Source organism: Pleurodeles waltl, chromosome 4_1 (genome assembly GCF_031143425.1).
Source record: "Pleurodeles waltl isolate 20211129_DDA chromosome 4_1, aPleWal1.hap1.20221129, whole genome shotgun sequence".
In the NCBI taxonomy this organism is placed as follows: Eukaryota; Metazoa; Chordata; class Amphibia; order Caudata; family Salamandridae; genus Pleurodeles; species Pleurodeles waltl.
The window spans coordinates 889,805,019-889,828,411 of record NC_090442.1 but is presented as its reverse complement, the minus strand read 5'-3'; positions in this window follow the sequence as shown (position 1 = coordinate 889,828,411).

Genomic DNA, 23,393 nt, shown 5'->3' with positions numbered 1-23,393 from the left:
TCATGCACCACAAAGACACCTCTGTTGCACAGAGGAGAAGCTAAGGTAGAGGAATTTGTCAGGGTAGAGCCACAGCTATTTAGAGCACAGGTGCAGCAGATATCAATAGCCAGGAAGATGGAGCTATGGCAGAGAATCGTGGACAGGGTCAACGCCATGGGACAGCACCCAAGAACAAGGGATGACATCAGGAAGAGCTGGAACGACCTATGGGGGAAGGTACGTTCCATAGCAGCAATACACCTGCTTGCTATCCGGAGGACTGGCGGTGGACCCCCAACTCCTCCCCCACAACTCACAGCATGGGAGGAGCAAGTCTTGGCAATACTGCATCCTGAGGGACCGGCCAGAGTTAGAGGACTGGACTCTGGTAAGTCAACTCTCTACTATTATCACCCCCCTACCTGCATGCCATCAAATACCCTCACCCTCACTCCCATCACTCCACTACATCCCACACACTCCACCATCACATCTCACTTATCCCAATGCCAAGCCCTGCATGCTGTACTAATGCATGGGCACCTCTCACAGCCCTGCACAGACACTCATCACTAAAGCATGCACAGCATAGAGGACTAACAATCCCACTATACACTAACATACAAAAGTGAAAGCTGGCAGGGCAAATCGAACCAAAGAGAGGAAGCCAGTGATGTACAATATGTCACACAGATAAACCATAACACATCATTTACCTCCCCCCAGGCACCCCAGCCAATGTCACCGGAGAGGAGGTGCCAGCACTATCCAGTCCCCCAACAGAAGAGGCCCACAGTGATGACAGTAACTCTGGACTTCAGGATCTGGATGATCTACCTATCCCATCAGGGACCACTGAACAGCCAGTTACCCAAGCCCAGTCACAGACCACCACAGAGCTTCCCCCAACGGGAAACAACACCACATTACCCACCCAGCATGCCCACACCTCTGTCCCCAGGACACGTCAATCAGCAGTGTGTCCACCTCTAAAGGGACCAGGCCTCACCTCACACACAAGACAATCAGGGACCTGGGGTCAGTGGCAGTGGGCACACGGTTCAGGGGACAGAGTCACAGGCTATAAGGGACACTGGGAGGACTGCTGTGTGCCAGAGGGAGGACAGGCGCAGTGAATCGACTCTCCAGAAGGCACTCTCCGAGATCCTGGGAGCCTACCAACGTTCCTAGGACACGATGGGCCAGATCATGGACAACGTGCAGGAGAACAGGCTGCTGCAGGAGGGACAGTACCAGCGGATCAGGTAGGACTTGCAGGCCATAGACTTGCAGGCCATAAACAATGCCCTGATCTCCATAGCAGGGGTGCTGGCAGACATGGCCAACATTATGAGGGAGGCAGTCTCACACCAGCAGGACCCTGCCACTCGCCAGACATCTGAACAGCCTTCTACTTCCGCTGCCGCTAGTGGCCAGGAGGCCCTGCCACAGGACTCAAAGGCCACCAGCACCCCTCCCCCTGCAGAAGGTGAACCACCCCGCAAATGTTACCTGCGATCCAGACAGAAGCCAGAGACACTTGCAAAGACCCCCGCCAGGAAATGAGACTCTCCTGATTGTCACCCTTGTGTCCCACTCAGTCACCCTATCCACCTTCAACTGCCATTGCTCCCTTTCCTATGTCCCCTTGGACAATGCACCTGTCCTACAAACAGACTTGAACAATACCCTAGACTTTCCTCCATCATGACCCCATCCCACTTCACTTTCCCTCTCTATATTAGCACCAACATCTGCAAAATGAATTGCCAGAGGGAACAGTAAGTGGGCATAGAAGTGGGAAATATCAGAATGCCATTGCCACACAGATTACAACTAAAGTCATTGAAATTTAAAGTTACACTGTCCTACCTGTGTGGCATTGTGTGGCATTGGAAGTATTGACGGATCACAGATGTTCTGTTGTCCTCATCCTCACTGTCCACAGGTTCTACTGCTGCCACATGTGCATCTCCAGTCTTCACCTCCTGCAGAAAAGGGACATGGCATCTGAGGGCCAGGTTGTGCAACATGCAGCATGCTACTACTATCCGGCAGACCTTCTTGGGTGAGTAGCACAGGGATCCACCTGTTAGATGGAGGCACCGGAACCTGGCCTTCCGGAGGCCAAAGGTCCTTTCAATTATCATTCTGGGTCGCCCATGTGCTGTATTATAATGTTCTCCTGCCTTTGTCCTGGCATTCCTCACAGGGGTCAGCAGCTATGATAGGTTTCAGTAACCAGAGTCACCTGCAAATATTGGGGGACAACATTTAGCCACACACTATTCTTTATGGCCAACACCACAGGCATAAACCAAAATATACTGGGTGGGAACCAGGGCTCACCTATTAGCCACACCCTGTGCTTCTGTAGTTGGGACATCACATTTGGGATGCTGCTATTCCTCAGGACAAAGGCATCATACACTGACCCAGGATACCTAGCATTGACGTGGGAGATGTACTGGTCCGCCAAGCACACCATCTAAACATTCATGGAGTGGAAACTCTTACGATTCCTGAACACCTGTTCATTCTGCTGGTGGGGGGGTGACAAATGCAATATGTGTACCATAAATCGCCCCAGTTATGTTGGGGATATGTCCCATTGCATAAAACAAGGCCTTTACTGTGGCCATATCCTCAACCTGGGGAAAAACAATGTAGCTGCACATGTGTTTTATCAGGACAGACAACACTTTTGTCAGCACTATTGAAAACATTGGCTGTAACATTCCTGCTGCCAAGCCCACTATCACTTGGAAAGAACCAGTTGCCAGGAAATGGAGTACAGATAGCACTTGCACAAGAGGGGGATCCCAGTGGACTGACGGATAGCAGATATTAGGCCAGGCTCCAATTAGGCACACAGCTCTGTGATTGTGGTCCTGTCAAGTCTATAGGTGAGGATAATGTGCCTGTCCTCCAGTGTAGCCAAGTCCACCAGGCGTCCGTACACGGGGGTATGGCTCCATCTCCTATTCATCTGCAGCCGTAGGTATCTAAGGGACACAAGAGTTAGGAGGCTGTCACAAACTGAACATTGGAGCCACAACAGTAGTTTGCATTCTGTAAACATGTAATGGGGCAGTATGATTTGTCTAGTATGTGCCTATTTCTCCTGTGACGCAGCATGATTCCATAGGGCTGCCCCCCATGAAATTGCGTCCGTCTGTCCTGTGTGGAGGGACAGGTGGAAGTGAGGTAATTCTGCTGACGTTGTGAGCCATGGCAGGAGGTGGTTGGGGACAGCTGTGCAATTCCTCATTGGTTAAAATTGGGCCCTATGGGGTACAGTGGCCAATGGTGATCTACACCGGCGGTGATGGTACACACCACTGCGGATGTGACCGCCATTTTCTATCTGATTCCTCACTTGCTACCTGACCTTCCATAGTAGAGGACCTACACTGCATGTGCTGCTGTGACCTGTGTTTGGAACCTGCCATGGCCCGTGTGATCGGGGAAAGGGCCCCAGCCTTCACTTCGGAGGAGTTGGAGAGACTGGTAGATGGGGTCCTACCCCAGTACGAACTGCTGTATGGGCTTCCAGACCCACAGGTGAGTACAATGTGGGCACAATGCATGTGTCATGAATGCATGGAGTTGTGTGTGCGAAGGTCTGGTGTTAGGGGGTGGGCGGATGTCCTCTTTGTGGTGCACATGTGTGCTGGGCTATGTGTGTGCCAATAGTGGGTGGTGAGTGTGTGTTAATTGGTGCCCCTAAGCCAGGCCTTACATAGCAGCGTAGGTCCTCTGGTGGTTAGGGTTCTGAAAGGATAATCCTGCCTACCTAGCTTGTAAGCATCCACTACTGGTCAGGGCTGCGTGGGTACCAGCTGTGCTGCAGTTGGTGGTGTGTGCCCCTCCTCATGCCTTGGTGGCTAACAATATCAGTGGTGGTGCAATGCATAGTGCGCGGGCCTGTTCCCTGTGTGTGAGGGTGCTGTGTACGCCAACAGTGGTGTTGATGCAGCCATTGACCCAGTATATCCTTTGTTCCTCTCTCCCCCGCTTACTTGTTTTGTCATTCTGTCTTTATGTGCATTAGCATCATCTGGCGGAGAAGCAGAGGCACCAGCAACAGAGGGAGCTACATCCCACTGGACCCAGGAGCCAGAGTCCACCGACGCTGAGGGCTCCAGTGGGATAGAGGGCAAGGGGAACACCACGGCTGAGACTGGAGAGTATAATTCAGACTCAGATACCTCCTCCGATGGAAGCTCCCTGGTGGTGGCGGACACTTCTGTGACCACCCCTGCTACAGCCGCCATCCCCTGTACCAGCACCGCCCTCCCAGGAGCCCCTTAGTGAGTTGCCTGTGCCCACTCACCCAGGAGGGTGGGCATCTCCTTCGCCCCAGGCACCTCAGGCCCTGCCCCAGTGAGCACTGCTGCCCTGAGTGAGGAGGCTATTGACCTCCTAATATCCATCCCTGTAGGGCAGTCAACCATTGTGAATGCCATCCAGGGGCTGGCAGCCCAGATGCAACAATCTAATGCATTCCTGGAGGGCATTCACACTGGATTGGTGGCCCAACAGAGATCGATCCATTCTCTGACCTCCTCTCTGATGGCAGCCATTGTCCCTGTTTCTACCGTCCCCCTCCAACTACCATTTCCCAGTCCCATTCCCATTCCCCTCAACCCCAAACCATCCCAAGTAGACAGCCAGACGAGCATGCACACAGAACAAAACCCAAGAGTGTCACAGGCAAACACAAGCACCACACTTTATCCCACAGGCACTCACACAAACACCATCCAGTTGCAGACACAACAACATCCACTATTTCCACTGTCTTCCCCTCTTCCTCCTCCTCCTCCACCTCCCACCCAGTTACGTCCACACTCACACCTGCATGTACTACATCATCATCCACTACCTGCATCATTACAACACCAAGCAGAACACACACCTCACTGGCAGACACCTCCACAACAGCCATGCACACGTCCCCTGTGTCCTCTCCCACTGTGTCTGTCCCCCCTCCTAAAGTACATAAAAGCAAGCACTCAGACACCCAACAGCCATCCACCTCACAACAGCATACAGCCCATGGACCTGCACCCAAATCCAGCATACAGACACCTCCAACAACCACTCCCTCATCCTCCACTCCGATTACTTCTCCCTCTTCCCGCCCCAATGTCCCTAAAAAGCTTTTCCTTTCCACCATTGACCTCTTCCCTACCCCCGTCCTCTATGTATGGCCAGGGCAATAACAACCCAGCCAAGCACCTCAGCCACACAGTCCATTGGCCCAGTTCCATCCGCACCTACTCATGATGGAAAGGATTCCAGGCCAAATATACTGAAGGGGAAGGAGCCCGCACCAGCCACCCGAAAGTAGAAGGAGCCTGCACCTGCCTTCCGAAAGGGGAAGGAGCCTGTACCAGCAGGCATGAAGGGCAAGGAGCCTACAGCAGCAGACAAGAAGGGCGAGGAGCCTGCAACAGCAGGCAAGAAGGGGAAGGAGCCTGCACCTGCCACCCGAAAGGGGAAGGAGCCTGCACCAGCAGGCAAGAAGGGCAAGGAGCCTGCACCAGCAGGCAAGAAGGGGAAGGAGCCTACAACAGCAGGCAAGAAGGGGAAGGAGCCTACAACAGCAGCCAAGAAGGGCAAGGAGCCTGCAACAGCAGGCAAGAAGGAGAAGGAGCCTGCACCTGCTACCTGAAAGGGGAAGGAGCCTGCACCAGCAGGCAAGAAGGGGAAGGAACCTGCACCAGCAGCTGTCACGCAGCCCCCACCACCAACCATGGTTGTTCAGCCGCCACAGGGTGCATGGGCTGTGCAGGAGCCTCCCACCACCAGCACCACCACAGTGCAGCCATCTGAGGGTGCGGGAGCTGTGCAGGAGCCTCTCACCACCACCACCATCACCACCACAGTGCAGCCGTCACCGCCAGCGGACGCAATGTGATCCTACTTCCATGGGCTGCTGTGCAGCCTGTCCACTCCAGAACCAGTGGGGAAGACACTCACTCGAGAGACTGTGGCCTTGCCCTCCCCAAGACCAAGCACAGGACATGTTGCCCCCTCCAGAACCACTGAGGAGACACCCACTCGAGAGACTGTGGCCTATCACTCCCCAGGATAAAGCACAGGGCATGTTGCCCCCTCCAGAACCAGTGGGGAACACACCCACTCGTGACACTGTGGCCTATCACTCGCCAGGACAAAGCACAGGGCATGTTGCCCCCTCCAGAACCAGTGGGGAAGACACCCACCTGAGATACTGTGGCCTTGCACTCCCCAGGACCAAGCACAGGGCATGTTACCCCCTCCCAGAACCAGTGGGGAAGACACTCACTCGAGAGACTATGGCATTGCACTCCCCAGGACCAAGCACAGGGCATGTTACCCCCTCCAGAACCAGTGGGGAAGACACCCACTCGAGAGACTGTGGCCTATCACTCCCCAGCACAAAGCACAGGGCATGTTGCCCCCTCCAGAACCAGTGGGGAAGACACCCACTCAAGAGACTGTGGACTATTACTCCCAGGACAAAGCACAAGGCATGTTGCCCCTTCCAGAACCACTGGGGAAGATACCCACCTGAGAGACTGTGGCCTTGCACTCCCCAGGACCAAGCACAGGGCAAGCTGCCCCCTCCAGAACCAGTGGTCTTGTTTCACCTTCTGCTGAGGTGCCCCACCCCCCCTGAGGTGCCTGCCTATTTGCTAACTGATGCCCCTTCAGTGTTCTCTCCGTATTGATGCAGGTGACAAGTGGAGCCTTGGACTTTGCCCTGTGGCCTGTGGTCCGCGTGAACTGAGGACTGGGCAGTGTCCCTTTTTCTGTACATTTGTAACTATCTGTAGCATTGGCTAAATCATTATTCATGCTGTGTTGATCTTATTACAATCACTTTGGTACATTCCTGTTGTCCTTGCATTTTTCAGCCGATTTAGGTGGATTAACTTTTTTTGTTTGTGCTGCTGGTTTTGTGTATGGTGTGTGTATGGGGTGTGTATGGTGCGTGTGTGTGCCACTCTTGTTTCTCCCCCTCCCTTGTGTGCTAGGCGGCTGTACTTACCGTTGTCGTTGTCTTCACCGGCGTTGGTGTTCATGGTGGAGAGGAACGTAGGATATCATCGGAAATACTTGCAGTTCTGGTTCCATGGCGGCGTGGTTCTGCCCTGTATCTCCAGTGGTGAATCCTTTCACTTCTGTGCAGTGATGTCGTTGGTACCGCTCTGGAAATGGTGGCGGATTGTCTGGTCATAATATGGTGGGCGGAACTTTGACTTCCGGCTGGCTGTAGGTGGCTACCGCTGTGGTGCCTGTTGTTTCCGCCCTAACGGTCGGTGTGGTAGATTGGCTGTCTTTAAGAGATCTTTCCGCCATGGTCATAATTTGGCGATAGTTACTGCCGGCCTGTTGGCGGTATTCCACTTTATCACCGACTGCCAGGGTCGTATTGAGGGCCATAGTCATTTTCATCCAATGGGACATCTTAAATTTTGGGTCTTAGTTTGGTGCACAGTTCAGTCACTTCGAGACAGTCAAGCTCAACCTCACCTTTAGGGTCACTTGCATTTTAAACTGGATTTGGCAAAAGAGCAGCTACATTTAGTACATTGCATCTCTTTATAATGACATTTGAAGAACCCAAAATAATCTGCTCTGTCGGGCCAAACATGCATTGGTCAGGTACTGAGTCTTGGTGCGGATTAACAAAATCTCCACTGAATGAGGAATAAAAACGTTTAGTGGGTGGCCCATAACAATGCCTTTGCACTGTTCAGTGCTGACGCTCAGGGCTGCCACAGCTGTTAGACAACCGGGCAGTGCTACAGCTGCAGGATCAAGTGTGGCTGAAAAATATGCCACAGGTTTGTTGGCATTTCCATGTAACTGCGTCAAAACAGAAAGAGCACATCCATCCCTCTCACAGCAAAACAAAGAAAAACATTGTAATTGGGGATTCCCAGAGCTGGAGCTCGGTACAAGCATCCTCTTTGCTCAGTGAAGGCATGCGTGTATTCGTCATCAAATGTTACTGGATCAGACACATCCTTGTGTGTCAGCTCTTGTACAGCTTGGACAAAAGGGAAAAATCAGAATGCATTGGCGGCAGTAGCCAACCATTCCCAGAAACATTCTGACTTCCCTCTGAGTAATTGGGGGATTCATCTGCATGAGTGCTGAGATTCTCTCTTGGGACACCTTCCTGCACTGTTCTCTATGTGATGACCTACGTATCGGCCTTCTTTTTTTACAATACTGCATCTTGGCTGGGGAAACCTTATGTCCATTTTCTCCTAAATGATTCAAGAGAGCTGTGGTATCTCTCCTGCAAGCTTCACAAGTGTTTGATACAAACAAAAGGTCCTCAATATACTGCACTAAGACTGATTGCTAGAGCATTTTAAGGGACTCCAAATTCTTTTAAAAAATCTGATTAACAATTCCTGGTGATTCTTCATACCCCAGTGTTGTACGGCACCATGTTAAAATACAATTGCCAAATTTAAAAGCAAAGAGGAATGGCTTTCTTCGTGCAAGGGAATAGAGAAGAATGCCTGACACAAATCAATGACTGTAAATCACTCTACTTCACATGGATTCTGGAATAAAATCACTGCTGGATTCGGTACTACAGGACAACATGGAACGACAATCTTGTTCTCTTTTCTCAAGTCCTGAAGTATGCGGTATTTCCCACAGGGCTTCCACAATCCTGAAATTGGGAAATTACAAGGGCTTCACAAAATTTCCTTCGGAACACCTTGTTCAATCAAGTTCTCAATCGAGGGTATGTCATGTCTACAATTGTCTATGGTGTCATAAGGCAATATCCTTGGGTACACTGAATTTCACTTCACTGTTATTTTGAATGGATCAACTCCTTTTACGAGTCCTATAGCTTTTCCTGAAAATCACAAACCTCAGAAAAAACTGTCTCTTGGAATTCTTGGGGCAAATCATGACACGTCATCACTGGATACAGTGAGGCAAGTGGCTACTGTTCTAAAAGTTTACATGGGGCATCTTCTTCCTCATTCATTGCATTTCCATTCCTTTAGGTCTACACCTAATGAGCAGTTTAGCTTACACAACAGGTCATGTCCTACCAAATTTGCTAGACTTGAATCACAAACCACAAATTGGCGCTTATCTTCAAATGAACCGATTTTTACTGTTTTACTGGAACAAGTTCTGTAACAGGATTTGTCAGTTGCTTATTTGCTACTCCTAGAACCTAAATTCTCACTCTTGATAAGGGCGCGTCTGGCCACTTTGTGGCTCTGAGAGTGGAATGTGTAGCCCCAGTGTCAACCAAGAAGAACACATCATGTCCCACAACGTTAGCATTTACATAGGGACCACGCTGATATACGGCCAAGGATGCAGCTAATATACAGTACTCATCATAATAATTATCACTGTGAAATGTCTCTAAGAATTCCCCATCACTCAAATCAATTAAGGGAAACTGAGATGCTATATGATTCATGTTTGCATTCGCTATTTGATTTATGTTTTGCTGAGGAACAGTCACCTGCTGCTGTATAATCGGGCTTGTGGAACCTGCACCTGTTGTCCTCTGAGCACTTTACAATTTGGAACTTGGGGTCTTTGGACTCTCTGAATTTGAACCTGATTATTACCTTGAGTCTTAACAACACCAACATTCTGTAACAAATTATTTACATTATCATAGGAACATTCCCGTCGCCAATTGCCATAATTTCCACAAGCCTAGCAAGGGTTTGTTTTCTTAAATAACTGAATGTCAACCAAATTTCCAATCTGATCTACCTGAACACCACATCCTCTATCTCTAGACTGAACCACATTGCTGACCGGCTGTTGCACACCCTGCATTCCACTTGTATTCACCACCATCTGTGGGCTCTGACTTCCTTTCTGTACAGCATTCAATAGCATCACAATCAACTTTTCCTTCAACTTTTTCTGCTTTAATTTAATTTCATCGCTACATTACTTTACACACCGCAAGATCTCATCAATGGGTTTGTTCTGCCAACAAATCAAGTGCTGCTGAATCATATCACTATTGTCTGGCTTCAATCCTTGCACAAACCTAAACACAAATAGGTATAAATAGACTCTTTGGTTTCCTGTGATGTCCTGTCAGTTTTCTTCCAATCAGTAACTTTCAAGGACACTTTGATCATCAGGAATTTCATCACCTCTTCAGACGTTGCACCCGTGAATGGATCTCTCAGAGATTCGCTTTCAGGCCTATCCACACTTCCTTTGCACTCTGTCCACAAGTCAACTGGAACCACAATGTCAGACAACGTTTTCAAATCTTTCCACATGCATTTTGTAAGTTTCACAAATCTGTCTGCTTCTACCACTCCACTGGCTTTTCTTTTAATCTCGGGTAACCATTAGAGAATGACAATATATCACTCCTACTCCAGGGTACATGCACATAACCTCCACCTGGTATTTCTCTCATAGGCATCATTTTACATTGCACACATTTGTAAGCTCTGTCAGAAAGCACCTGATGCTTGCAGATGCCTTGTTCATTTTGATGCCTTGCCGATGAAGATTCTCTGAATGCTGTATTCCTAGGAGAGGTATCTTCCTCTCTGCCATCTGCCCTTCCCCTTGAAATGCCTTTTTTTTAGACTTAGTAATCCTGTGTGCCCCTTCATATGACTTGCGTCTGAGCTTCTGATACGTTGATGCTTTCTGTTTTTGCTTATTTTTTGCCAAACTTAGTTAGTGATCTGCAACTCAAGATTATCTTTTTCCAGATGATTTTTGTCCTTTTTGTGCTTTTTGTATTTCGTCCACATGTTCACCACACATGTCCATGATTCTCTAATTCGGTTAGCTGTAGGGTTGACCTGTGCCCAGCCAATGATTATTGACTCTGCTAAATTTGAATTGACTAAGGACTGTTAACCCTGAGCAACGTTTAATCTCAGTGTCTCAGATATTCTTTTTTTTTAAACTTTGTTTATTGGTCTTTTATATTTTCTTTTCCCTCAAAGGAGAACAATCACATAAATTAAAACATTACATTATCTCAGTATCTTCCGGGTTAATTCAATGCGGTATGCTCATCCATGGGATATACTGACATCTTCATCTTCTATCAAGCGTTGCAACATGTCTTGCCAGTAACTGTATTATACTCTGAGGTCATTCTAGTCGTTTATGTGTGTGTTAAAACTAGGTTTGGTTCTGGGGGAACGTTACATACAGTATCAATTATCTCACATTGTGTTGCTGGCATTTATCCCAGTTATGAATAAGGCCATAAACAACAAACAATAAAGACGTAAAATACAACATAGCGCCTATAGAATAGTTCCCTGTGAGGGTGTGTGGTAGTGCTGATTATGGGATGGGGGTTCCCAGTGGATGGAGCCGCTGACTCCGGGTCGTGTGGTCTCTGGCATCGGGGGTAGCGCAGACCATTTAGGTAGGGTATGAGGTCAGCAGTTGCGTTCTGCCTCGGCCCTCGTCATAGCAGTATGTTACCATCCAGTTCTACCCTTCCACTGGCGCCTGCGTGGGCCTATGTCTGCACAGTGCCCACTGGTACCGCCCCCTTCCCTGTGTTCCCCACCCTCAGGGTGAAATGGGTCTCGGTCAAACTGCCTATGACCTGTCCCCTGTTGCCTGGGCGCTCTCCCGCTCCTGCAACTCCCATGTCTCCAATATTTCTGACCATTGGGGGGCAATGGGATGTGTGCGCACTCCGTGTGCCTCCTCCTGCTTCAACACACTCAGCTCTGCCGTCGCCCATCTCTTTACATCATGCTTCCAGTCCATCAGGGTCATGCCTATGGGGGACTTCCAGGCTATAGCTATTCTGCGTCTATCCAGGACCAAGGCTAAATCCAAGAATCTGGTAACAACCCTTCCAGTAGCTGGTCTGGGAAATAGGCCCAACAGACACAGACAGTGCAGAGCTCGGAATTAGAGGCTGAACCACGACCCTCCCCATAGTACTCAGGGTCTGGTTCCAGAATTGCCGCACCCTCAGGCATTCCCACTTCAAGTGGTAAAAGTCTGGGTCCTCTATGTTACACCTGGGGCACTCCCTTGGTTCCCCTCCATAGATTGCTCCAAACCTGTGTAGAGTTAGGTATGTTCTATGGACATAGTTATATTGAGTGTATTTAAACCGGATATTGCGGGATATTTTGTGGGGTGAGGCCAGCGCTTTCTGCCATTCTGTGTCCGCTATCTCCCTTCCCAGCGTCACCTCCCATTTGGTTCTGAGCAGCTGCAGTGCTTTCCGAGTCATCTCATTGAGGGCTCTATAAAGCCAGGTGATCAAGTGAGTACCCTCTCCTATTGTCAGCAAGAGCTGGAAAAGTTTGTGCACATCTGGCTCTCCATTCACAGTATCCCATAGGCGTCGTACAGCACCTGTTAGCACTCTGTGGGTAAGAAACTGCCCGAAGGGCACTCCGGTCTCCGCAGCAAGGTCTTTGAATGGGACTAGCATGCTTGTTCAAAAGCAGTCCCCCAGTGACAACACTCCCGCCTCCTTCCAAAATTGCATTTGTCGTGTCGTAAAGGAGTGGGCTGGGGCTACGAGGGGTATGTCCGTCAAGGGGAGCTCTGGGACGTATGTCACCTTCACGTCCATATGTTTTAGGCTCCGGCACCAACAAGCCAGATCTGTTGTTAGGAGGGCATTCTAGGCTGGTAAGTGAACCTTGGGGTCGACCATCTTGACCAATAATAGGTCCTTGCCAATCCTCCCCTGGGATGTCCCTAGTCTAGGCAGCTCCCGCCCACTAACCATTTCGTTATCCATTGCAGCTGAACAGCCAGATAGTATAACTTGATGTCAGGTACTCCAAGCCCTCCTTCACCAGGGGGTCACCAGAACATGGAGAGGGAGGTACCCTGTTGACCCCCATCCCACAGGAGTTACCTAAGGAGGGCGTCCAAATCTCTGAACCAGCCGGTTGGTTTGTTTACTGGAAGACTAATAAAGAAGTATAATAGGCGGGTAGCATAATCATTTTGGATAATGACACTCGTGCCATCATGGGGAGTCTGAGGGAGCACCAGAACGTTACACAAGACTGCAGGGATCGGCGCGCTTCTCCCAGGTTTCCATCGCTAAGGTCTCAGAGATCATGAAGTATTTGTATCCCCAGATATTTGAATGTATGGGAAGATCAGGGAATATCGATGGGACAAGTGGGGGGGGCATGTCACACCCGCACACAGTGGGAATACACATGTTTTTTTCCTATTCATTTTAAGGCCTGATGGGCCTGCAAACTCCTCAAGTATGTTTAAAGCCGATGGGATCCCAGTTGTACCGTCTCTCACATAAGCTAAGAGGTCGTCTGCGTACAATAAAATAATGTGGTGAGAGTTGCCCCATTGCACTCCTCTGTGCCGTCCCTGCATGCGAAATTGAGCTGCTAAGGGTTAAATGGCTATAGCAAACAGCACTGGGGATAATGGGTAGCCCTGTCTAGTTCCTCTGAATATTCTGTAGATGGTCGATATGGTACTACCCATCTTCACCCTTGCCGCCGGAGAGCTATATAAAAGCTCCACCCATTTCACCCATCGTTCACTCAGTCCCATTCTGATCATCACCGCCCTCAAGTAATCCCATCTCAGAGAGTCAAATGCTTTCTCCAAGTCAGTGAAGATGAGCATAGCGTTGGGGTGTTGCATGTCATGTGGAATTTGCAAGAATGAGTACAGGCGCCTTAGGTTCAGGGATGTATTACCGGTAGGTATAAAACCATTTTGATCATTATGTATGAGATGGGAAACGTTGGGGAGTAATCAATTGCCCATGACTTTACTCAATATCTTGAAGTCACAGTTCAGCATGGGTTATGGACGGAAATCAGTCACCAGGGCCTCCTTGGCCTTGGTTTTGGGCAGGGGGATCACCAGCGCCTCCCTCATTGTTGTCGGAAGGAGACCATTTCCATACGCCTCAGAGTATAGTTCAACCAGTTGGGGAACCAGGATCTCTGTGTATGTCTTACAGAACTCCATGGGGAGTCCGTCCGTACCTGGTGTTTTGCCCGCCATCAGTTGTTTAATGACGGTTTTAACCTCCGCTAGTGTTATTGGTTCACCCAGGAGGTCTCTGTTCACCTGCTCGAGCATTCGCAGTGGTAAGGTCTGCAAGTGGTGTCCTAACGTCAGTGACAGTCCATCTATGGACTGTCTATATAGGGACTTATAGTAGCTTTTAAATGCATCATTTATGGCTTCTGGGAAATATATACATATCTTGTCCACCGTGATCGGGGTACCCACATTCCTGTGGTGCACCAACCAGGCTAGCATTCTACCGGATTTACCCTCCTCCTCGTGGGGGAAGCCAGGTATCTCTGGTAGCTGTGGCAGCTCTTCTTTGCTAACGTCTTGTTGTGTGCTTCACGCACATGGGGTAGATTCTGACTCGCCCCTTGGCCGCTGCCCTGGTCATTACCTCTATCATGTATATCCTGCTGTAGGCAATGCAGATCTCTCTCTAGGGTACGTCGAATCCCTACTGGTTGGCCCATACAGTGTCCCCGTGTCACTACATTCAGGGTCTCCTATTCAATGCTTCGGTCGAGACAGACCCCTTGTTAGTGGTAGTGTGTTCAATTAAGTAAGTCCGTAGGGAGTCTCTATAAGTCACATCTTCTAATGCCTGGGGCTGTAGTCTCCACGTAAGGACTGGGGGTCTATCGCTGGTGCAGCACCATGTAAGTAACAGTGGGCTATGGTCGGACAGGGTTCGCCCTAGGTATTCAGTGTGCGCAATCTCGGGGCTGACGGTCTTGGTGCACACCACTCAGTCTATTCTGATATGTAGGTGATGCAACAATTTGAACTTGTTAGACCTGACAGCCTTAGGGTGGTCACCCGTAACTTTTTGCCTGCCTCCCTCCACTCTGTGGACACTGTTTTTGCTGGTTTTAGGACTCTGCGCACTTTACCACTGCTAACCAGTGCTAAAGTGCATATGCTCTCCCTTAAACATGGTGACATTGGTAAATACCCAATTGGCTTATTTAATTTACTTATAAGTCCCTACAAAAGTGCACTACATGTGCCCAGGGCCTGTAGGTTAAATGCTACTAGTGGGCCTGCAGCACTGATTGTGCCACCCACTTAAGTAGCCCCTTAACCTTGTCTCAGGCCTGCCATTGCAAGGCCTGCGTGTGTAGTTTCACTGCCAATTTGACTTGGCATTTAAAAGCACTTGCCAAAACTCCCCTTTTTATACATTTAAGTCGCCCCTATGGTAGGCCTAGGTAACCCATAAGGCAGGATGCTGTGTAGATAAAAGGCTGGACATGTACCTGTGTAGTTTACATGTCCTTGTATTGTAAAACTCCTAAATTCGTTTTCCACTGCTGTGAGGCCTGCTTCATTCGTAGGCTAACATTAGAGCTACCCTCATATACTGATTGAGTGGTAGCTTCTGATCTGAAAGGAGTAACAAGGTCTTATTTAGTATGCCCAGAATGGTAATACAAAATCCTGTTGACTGGTGAAGTGGGATTTAATATTACTATTTCTGAAATGCCACTTTTAGAAAGTGAGCATTTCTCTGCACTTAAATCCTTCTGTGCCTTACAATCCAAGTCTGGCTACGTTTAGTTGACAGCTCACTTGCGCATTCACTCAGACAACCCCAAACACAGGATGCTCAGCCATACTTGTATACATCTGCGTATTGAAAGGGTCTTCGTGGGCTGTGAGGGTGGAGGGCCTGACACTTACATGTCAATGGTCAGTAGCCTGCCCTCACACAAAGGACTTCCACACCCCCCTACTGGGACCCTGGCAGATAGGATGGACCTGAAAATTGACCTTTTGCACTTCTAAGCCACTCTTTGAAGCCTCCCCCACCTCAAAGGCACATTGGGGTATTTAAGCAGGGTCTCTGACCCTACCAACTCAGACACTTCCTGGAAAAGAAACCCTGAACCAGAACCTGCAACCTGCCAAGAAGAACTGCCTGGCTGCCCAAAGGACTGACCTGGACTGTTTCTGAGAAGGATTGCAGCCTTGCAGTTGCCTTGCTGCTCTCTGGCTGGGATGAGAAGTGCTCTCCAAGGGCTTGGATAGACATTACCTCCTGTTCCCTAAAGTCTCAGGGCCAAAAAGACTTCATTCCTGCAAAACAACTCCTTGTGCAGCGAAAATTGACGCACAGGCTGCAAGAAACGACACACACCTGCATCATGGTGAGAAAATCACCGCAGGCCGAACCGGAATGACACAGCCTGACTTTGCAAGGAGAAGATCGACGCAGAGCCAGTGTTGCAACCGGAAATTCGACGCACGGCACACTGGATCAGCACAAAGCTGAGCCGTAACGACACAGTCCGACTTCCTGAGAGGAATTGACACAGCACATGCTGTGCGGTGAAATTTCCACGCATCCCCCAACGGATCCACGCAGCCCCTGTGACGTCGTCCTGCACGCCCAGAATTTTGACGCATCGTCCCCGGGGTGTCCGAAGACCCCGCAACCCAGAGAGGATCCCAGTCTCTGCGCCAGATATCGAAGCAAAGCCTGCCCTGCGTGAAAACTCAACGACGCATCATCTGTGTGCGCCAGAAAAATCAACGCACACCTCTCCATTTTCCACACATCTCCTCCTCTGTGGTCCCTTGTGGAGAATTTGAACGCAAACCAAGTACTTTGTGCCTGCAAGAGACACTTGTTGCTTTTTAAAAGACTAAAGACACTTTATATCATTTTTACAGTGATATCTTAACATATACTTATTACATCTTGATCGTTTTTGACCTGCATCTTATCAGATAAATCTTATATATTTTTCTAAACACTGTGTGGTGTATTTTTGTGGTGTTCTACTGTTTTATTGCATGATTTGTTGCACAAATACTTTACACATTGCCTTCTAAGTTAAGCCTGACTACTCAGTGCTAAGCTACCAGAGGGTAGGCACAGGATAGTTTGTATTGTGTGACTGACCCTGACTAGAGTGAGGGTCCTTGCTTGGACAGGGGGTAACCTGACTGCCAACCAAAGACCCCATTTTTAACAGAACTTAACCCTGGTAACAAGTCAATTAGACATCTTGCCATCAGCTGAGCACTGGGCAAGAATCTGGGGGTGTGCGTGACCTCCCTAGCCCAGCAAGCAGGGTACGTACCCCATCAGGGGCCATGTGTGACAGCGATTAAGGTGGGTAATCCGCCAACACAATTCATCTGCAGTTTGGGATGCCACTATCGGGACCCCACCAGATTAGTGTGAGTCCGAATCAGCAGAGAGTGCACGCCCTTCTGAGTCCACCTTTCTGGAGTCTCCTGCCACTCCGGTGGCCCGGAATAATGCTGCTATGTCCAGTGCCGCCCATCTGTCCCTCTTGCTCTGTGCCGGGGTGGGACCAGGTCTCCGTTTAGGGTAGTCTCTGGGCCTCCGAGACCACCCATGCTTCCGTCGTGGCTTCCCCATGGTATTTGTGGTAGTATTGTTTCCTGCTTTGTAGGTTTCCAGGGAAGTCCATGCTTCTTCCGGTGTTTGGTAGAAGTTTGTATGTCCTTCCAGTATCATTCACAGTCTAGCCAGGAACAGGTGTGAGTACTGAATGCCCTCTTCCCTGAGTGCTCATTTCACCGCTGCATATGAGGTCCTCTTGGACTGCACCTCAGCTGTAAAGTCTGGGAATGGAGTCATCTTACTGTTTTCTACCTTGTAAGGCCCGGCCTCTCTGGCACACTGCAGTCTCAGATATTCTTATGTTTTGTATTATTCTTTTTGAATTCTTAGTCCTATTAGTGTTAGTTTGTCTGAGTTTGTTTCAACGCCTTTGGGAACTCTTGGTGAATTTTTATCTTCGTAACTTTGTTTTGCGCTTTGTCTCCAAGACTTTGAAATTGTGTTTGAAATAAATCTTTTAACTATATTTCTGATTGGAGTTTTCCTTCCGTGGCCACATTGGTCATGGTGTCTAAATTGTTTGGGGTATTGTTGAAATATTGTTGATATTTCACCACATTACTTTCTTGGTCCAAAATTCTGTCCACCTCGTTGAGAAGGCCAACAACAATTTCTATGATTGTCATTCTGCCTAAACTCAGCCCAGTCATGGATTTAGCACTGACAGCTGTCATGGAAGACCTGTGGCAGCTATCCTCTTGTAATACATTCAGAAGGTTACGATCTGATCTTTAAACTTATCAACCAATAAATTAATGTGTGGAATCCCACGAGGTTTAGCACTAATTCTACTTTTATTTAGGATTTCTGTTCCACTCTGGCATAGGTTATTTTACTGATGAGATTCAATAATGGATAATACTAAAATCCACCATCTGTGTCTGTGAACAATCAAACAGAATTACAGAGTGACCTTGGCCTCTATGCTTACTTTGGATGGGCCACCTGTACCTAAAGAGGTACAAACTGAAATTATCTGGGTAAACAACAGAGGACAGCATCACTTGTAACTGTTTGTAGCATATTTGGAAGAAGCAGCAACATGAATTGTGCAATATCTAGATTTCTGGTTACACTTCGATATCAAACACACAAAATCTGATAGGATAAACGCTTGCAAACAGTCTAAACCACTGGTAATAATTCCAGGCAGCATTGCATCCCATCATTTTTCTCCCACTTTGCCACTCTAGACAAAGACCCACCTTACCCAGATCAGTAGTGACCGTGCTTCTCAAGGTAACAGTCTATTCTGAACTGCCAGGTGAGGCCTCATTCCGAAGGTAACACAAACAACTCTAGACAGGTTTCAACCTTTTTAGGCCTTGTCAGAGAGGTATAGCCTGGGCTTTGTGGCACTCTGTGCTCGAGACCCCCATCAAGGCATATTCAGGGCAGACTCTTGGCCTCTTAGGGTGTTGAATCAAACAAATAAAAGGTAATGAGAGGACTGTTTTCATATAGTCTAAATGTTGGCAATCACTCTGAGTAGAATTACATCCTATTGTTTATCGCCCATTGTGCCCCTCTAGTACAGATTTATATGTCTTCTTTACTCAGAAGATTGCAGCCATCGCAAAAAAAATAACAGCAACTTTATGATGCTCATGAAGGCACTCTGTGGTTTAAAAACAAGTCACTGACTGGAAATTCTTAAACACTCTGGCCCTCATTATGACATTGGCAGTAAGTGATAAAGTGGCAGAAATACTGCCAACAGGCTGGCGGTAATTACCACCAATTTAAGACCATGGCGGTGACAACTCCCATAGACAGCCAATGTACCACACCATCCACCAGGGTGTTAACACCACGCACCACGGCTGTTGCCATCAACAGCCAGGTGGAAGACAAAGTACCGCCCACCATATTATAACACAGGAAACCACCAGTATTTCCAGCGCGGTACCAACGCCATCAAAAGCCTGGCAGAAACACATTACAGAAAATTAAAGATTCACCTTCAGGGACACAGAGGATTCTGCCACCGCCATGGAACTGGAACTTCATGTCTTCCCGATGCTCATCTACGCCATGCTCCACCTGGAACACCAACGCCGACGAAGACGACAGTGAGTACAGCCACCTAGTACACAAGGGAGGGAGGAAAACGAGAGTGACACACACACACAAAACACACCAGTCACACACACACCATACACACAACCAGCTGCAGATGTAAACCAATTGCACACGACACAGGGCACAATAAAACAAGGACCAGATTCAGGAAGTACTGAAAATTTATTTGCAAGGGAAAAGCCACCACATGAACCTGATATGTACAACTGTCCACAAAGGGACAGTGCCCTGTCCAAAGTACAAAGGGCCCACATGGCCACAGAGCACAGTCCAATGCCAAACTTGTCTCCTGACATCAACTGCACAGAACTCTGCAGGGGTATCATTTTGCAAGTGGGCATGAACCTGAAGGGGATGGGGGTGGGGGCATCTCAGCCGAAATCAGGAACTTGCCCAGTGCTTCTGGAGGGGGTTCCATGCCATTTCTCTGTGCTGGGGAGTGCAAGGCCACAGTCTCTAAGGTGAGTGACTTTCCCATTGCTTTTGGAGGGGGCTCTATGCCCATTTCTCTGTGCTGGGGAGTACAAGGCCACAGTCTCTCAGGTGGGTGACTTGCCGACTGATCCAGGAGGGTAGCCTACATGCCCTCTGCTGGAAATGAGGGTTGCACTATGTCAGCAGATGAAGGTGCCTCCTGGGCAGCCTCTGCTGGAGGTGCGGGCTCCGTGACCACTGGTGGTGGTTGTGGTGTCATCCTGCCAGCCTCTGCTGGAGGTGAGGGCTGCACTGTGGCAGCAGGTGCCTCATGGGCAGCCTCTGCTGAAGGTGAGGGCTGCACTGTCTCAGCGGGTGAAGGTGCAGCCTCTGCAGGAGGAGTGGGCTGCACTGCCTCAGCTGAAGGTGAGAGCTCCGTGACCACTGGTGGTGGTGTCATCCTGCCAGCCTCTGCTGTAGTCAAGGGCTTCTTCCCCTTTATGGCAGCAGGTGTGGCCTCCTTCCCCTTCCTGGCAAGAGGTGTGGCCTTCTTCCCCTTCATGGCAGGAGTCGAGGGCTTCTTCCTCTTCATGGCAGGAGTCAAGGGCTTCTTCCCCTTCATCAAAGTGGCTGTGGGATCCTTACCCTTCCTGGCTGGTGGAGTGGGAACCATCACTGTCTTGCTTCTACAACTAGGAGGTACCTCCACTGTCCATGTGGACTGTTTGGCTGAGATGCTGTGCTGGGTCAGTGGGACCCTGCTCTTACAGGTAGGATGGGGGGAGGGAAGAGTTCAAGTTGGGCAAGGAAAAGCATTTTAGGGATGGTGGGTCGGGGAGAGGGAGGAAGGATGGGAGTGGAGGTTGAGGGAGTGGTTGTTGGAGGAGTACGTCTGCTGGACTTGGGTGCAGGTGCATGGGGAGTGTGCTGCTGTGAGGTGGATGGCTGTTGGGTATCTGAGTGCTTGTGTTTGTGCCCAGGGAGGGGGGACAGACAGGGCTGGGGAGGACAGGGACGCCTGCATGGATGTTGTGGAGGTTTCTGCTAGTGAGGTGTGTGTGCTGCTTGGTGGGGTGATGCTGGTGGTGGATGTTGAAGCAGTGCATGCAGGTGTGAGTGTGGACGTGACTGTGAGCGAGGAGGAAGATGGGGAGACAGTGGAGGAAGTGGATGTGGTTGTGTCCGCAACTGTCTTGTGTTTGCGTGAGTGCTTGTGTGTTGAAGTGTAGTGCCATGTTTGACTGTGCTACTCTTGTGTGTTGTCTTATGTGCATGCTTGTCTGTATGCGTTTATGGGATGGGTTGGGGTTAAGGGGGCTGGGACTGGGAAGTGGTAGTTGGAGTGGGGACGGTAGGCACAGGGACAATGGCTGCCATCAGAGAGGAGGCCAGAGCCTGAATCGATCTCTGTTGGGCCAATCCACTGTGGATACCCTCCAGGAATGCATTGCATTGCTGCATCTGGGATGTCATCCCCTAAATGGCATTCACAATGGTTGACTGCCCTACAGAGATGGATCTCAGGCGGTCAATAGCCTCCTCACTCAGAGCAGCAGGGCTCACTGAGGCAAGGCCTGAGGGTAACTGGGGTGAAGGAGATGACCACCCTCCTGGGTGAGCGGGCACAGGCAACTTGCTGAGGGGCTCCTGGTAGGGCGGTGCTGGTATCGGCGTGGCGGTTGTACCTGCAGCTGGAGTGGTCACAGAGGTGTCCGCCACCACCAGGGAGCTTCCAGCGGAGGAGGAATCTGAGTCTGTGTTGTCACCTCCTGTCTCCGCCATGGTGCTCCCCTCGCCCTCCGTCCCACTGGTTCTGTTGGCGTCGGTGGACTCTGCCTCCTGGGTCCTGTGGGATGCAGCTCCCTCTGTCACCGGTGCCCCTGCTCCTCCGCCAGATGATGCTAATGCACACATGGACAGGATGACAGAAGATAAAGGGGGAGAGAGAGAAAGATAACACTGGCTCAGTTACTGCACCAACACCACTGTTGGCATACACAGCACCGTCACACACAGGGATCAGGATTGAGCTCTATGCATTGCACTGCCATTGATTTGGCTAGATGCCACAGCAAGATGAGGGCCAAACACCACCAACTGCATGCCTCCTGGCACCCACAAAGCCCGGTCTTACATAGAATGCAACCTAGCTGGGTTACCTTGTGTTCCCTTTCAACCATTACGTTGGAGCTGGACACGCTGCAATGTCTGGCCTGGCATTAAGGGACACCCACTAACCGACACACACCACCCGGATCCCATGCCATATACCAACTATTGTAGTAATGCCCACTGTACTCACCCCCTTGTGGCTGCTGTGATGCCCTCAAGCGCCCATCCAGCTCTAGGTAGGCCACCACCAGTATGCGGGCCATCAGGTTCCGACGGGCACCCCTTCCTCGTTGGGAGGCCATCCCCAGCTGGGCCTCTGCGGTCTTCCATGCCCAGCGTCTCAGGTCCTCCCACCGTTTCCGACAGTGGGTGCTCCACCTGCCATAGACCCCCAGGTTCTGCACGTCCTTGGCAATGGCATGCCATAATCCCTTCTTTTGATGGGCGTTGACATGAAGAGGCAATACAGACGGGAGGACACCATTACACGTACAATCCTGCCTGTAACAAATATGGCCCACCAATCCTGTTTCCTTCATCATTGGCACACACATTGCCCGGCGCACACCATGTACACCACCACAAGACATCACCGCCCCATGACACGATGCTTGCACACACATCTCCATGCATCCTTCACACATGCATCAGGCCCAAGGTGTACTCACCTGTTGGTCTGGAGGCCCATACAGGAGTCCGTACTGGGGTTGGACCCCATCCACCGCTCCAACTCGTCCAAATTGAAGACAAAGGCCCTTTCCCCAATCACACGGGCCATGGTAGGTTCCAGACACAGGTCACAGCAGCACACCAGTGTAGGTGTTCTCCTGTTGAAGGTCAGGAAACAAATGAGGAATCATGTAGAAAATGGCAGTCACATCCATGGTGGTGTACACCGTCACCGCCAGCGCAGATCCCCATTGGTCACTGTACTCCATAGAGCCCCATATTATCCAATGATGAATTGCACAGCGGTGCAAGACCGCCTTCCGCCACGACGCCCAGCGCCGGCAGTGTTACCTCACTTCCACCTGTCCCTACATACAGAACAGGTGGTCGCCATGTCATGGTGATGGACAACCATCAGATTTACCTTTACTGCGTCACTGCCTAGATTTGCACATACCTGTCATTCCCACTGTCTCATCACTTAAATGCAACATGTACACTGAGGTTGTGGTTCCATTGTTCAAATTGTGACAGCCTGCTCACTCTTTTGTCCCTTAGATACCTACTGCTGCGAATGAATAGGAGGAGAAGATGAACCCCCGGGTACAGACCCCTTGTGGACTTGGCTACACTGGAGAACAGGCACATAATACTCACCTATAGACTGGACAGAGCCACAATCATAGAGTTGTGTGCCCAATTGGAGCCTGACCTGATATCAGCT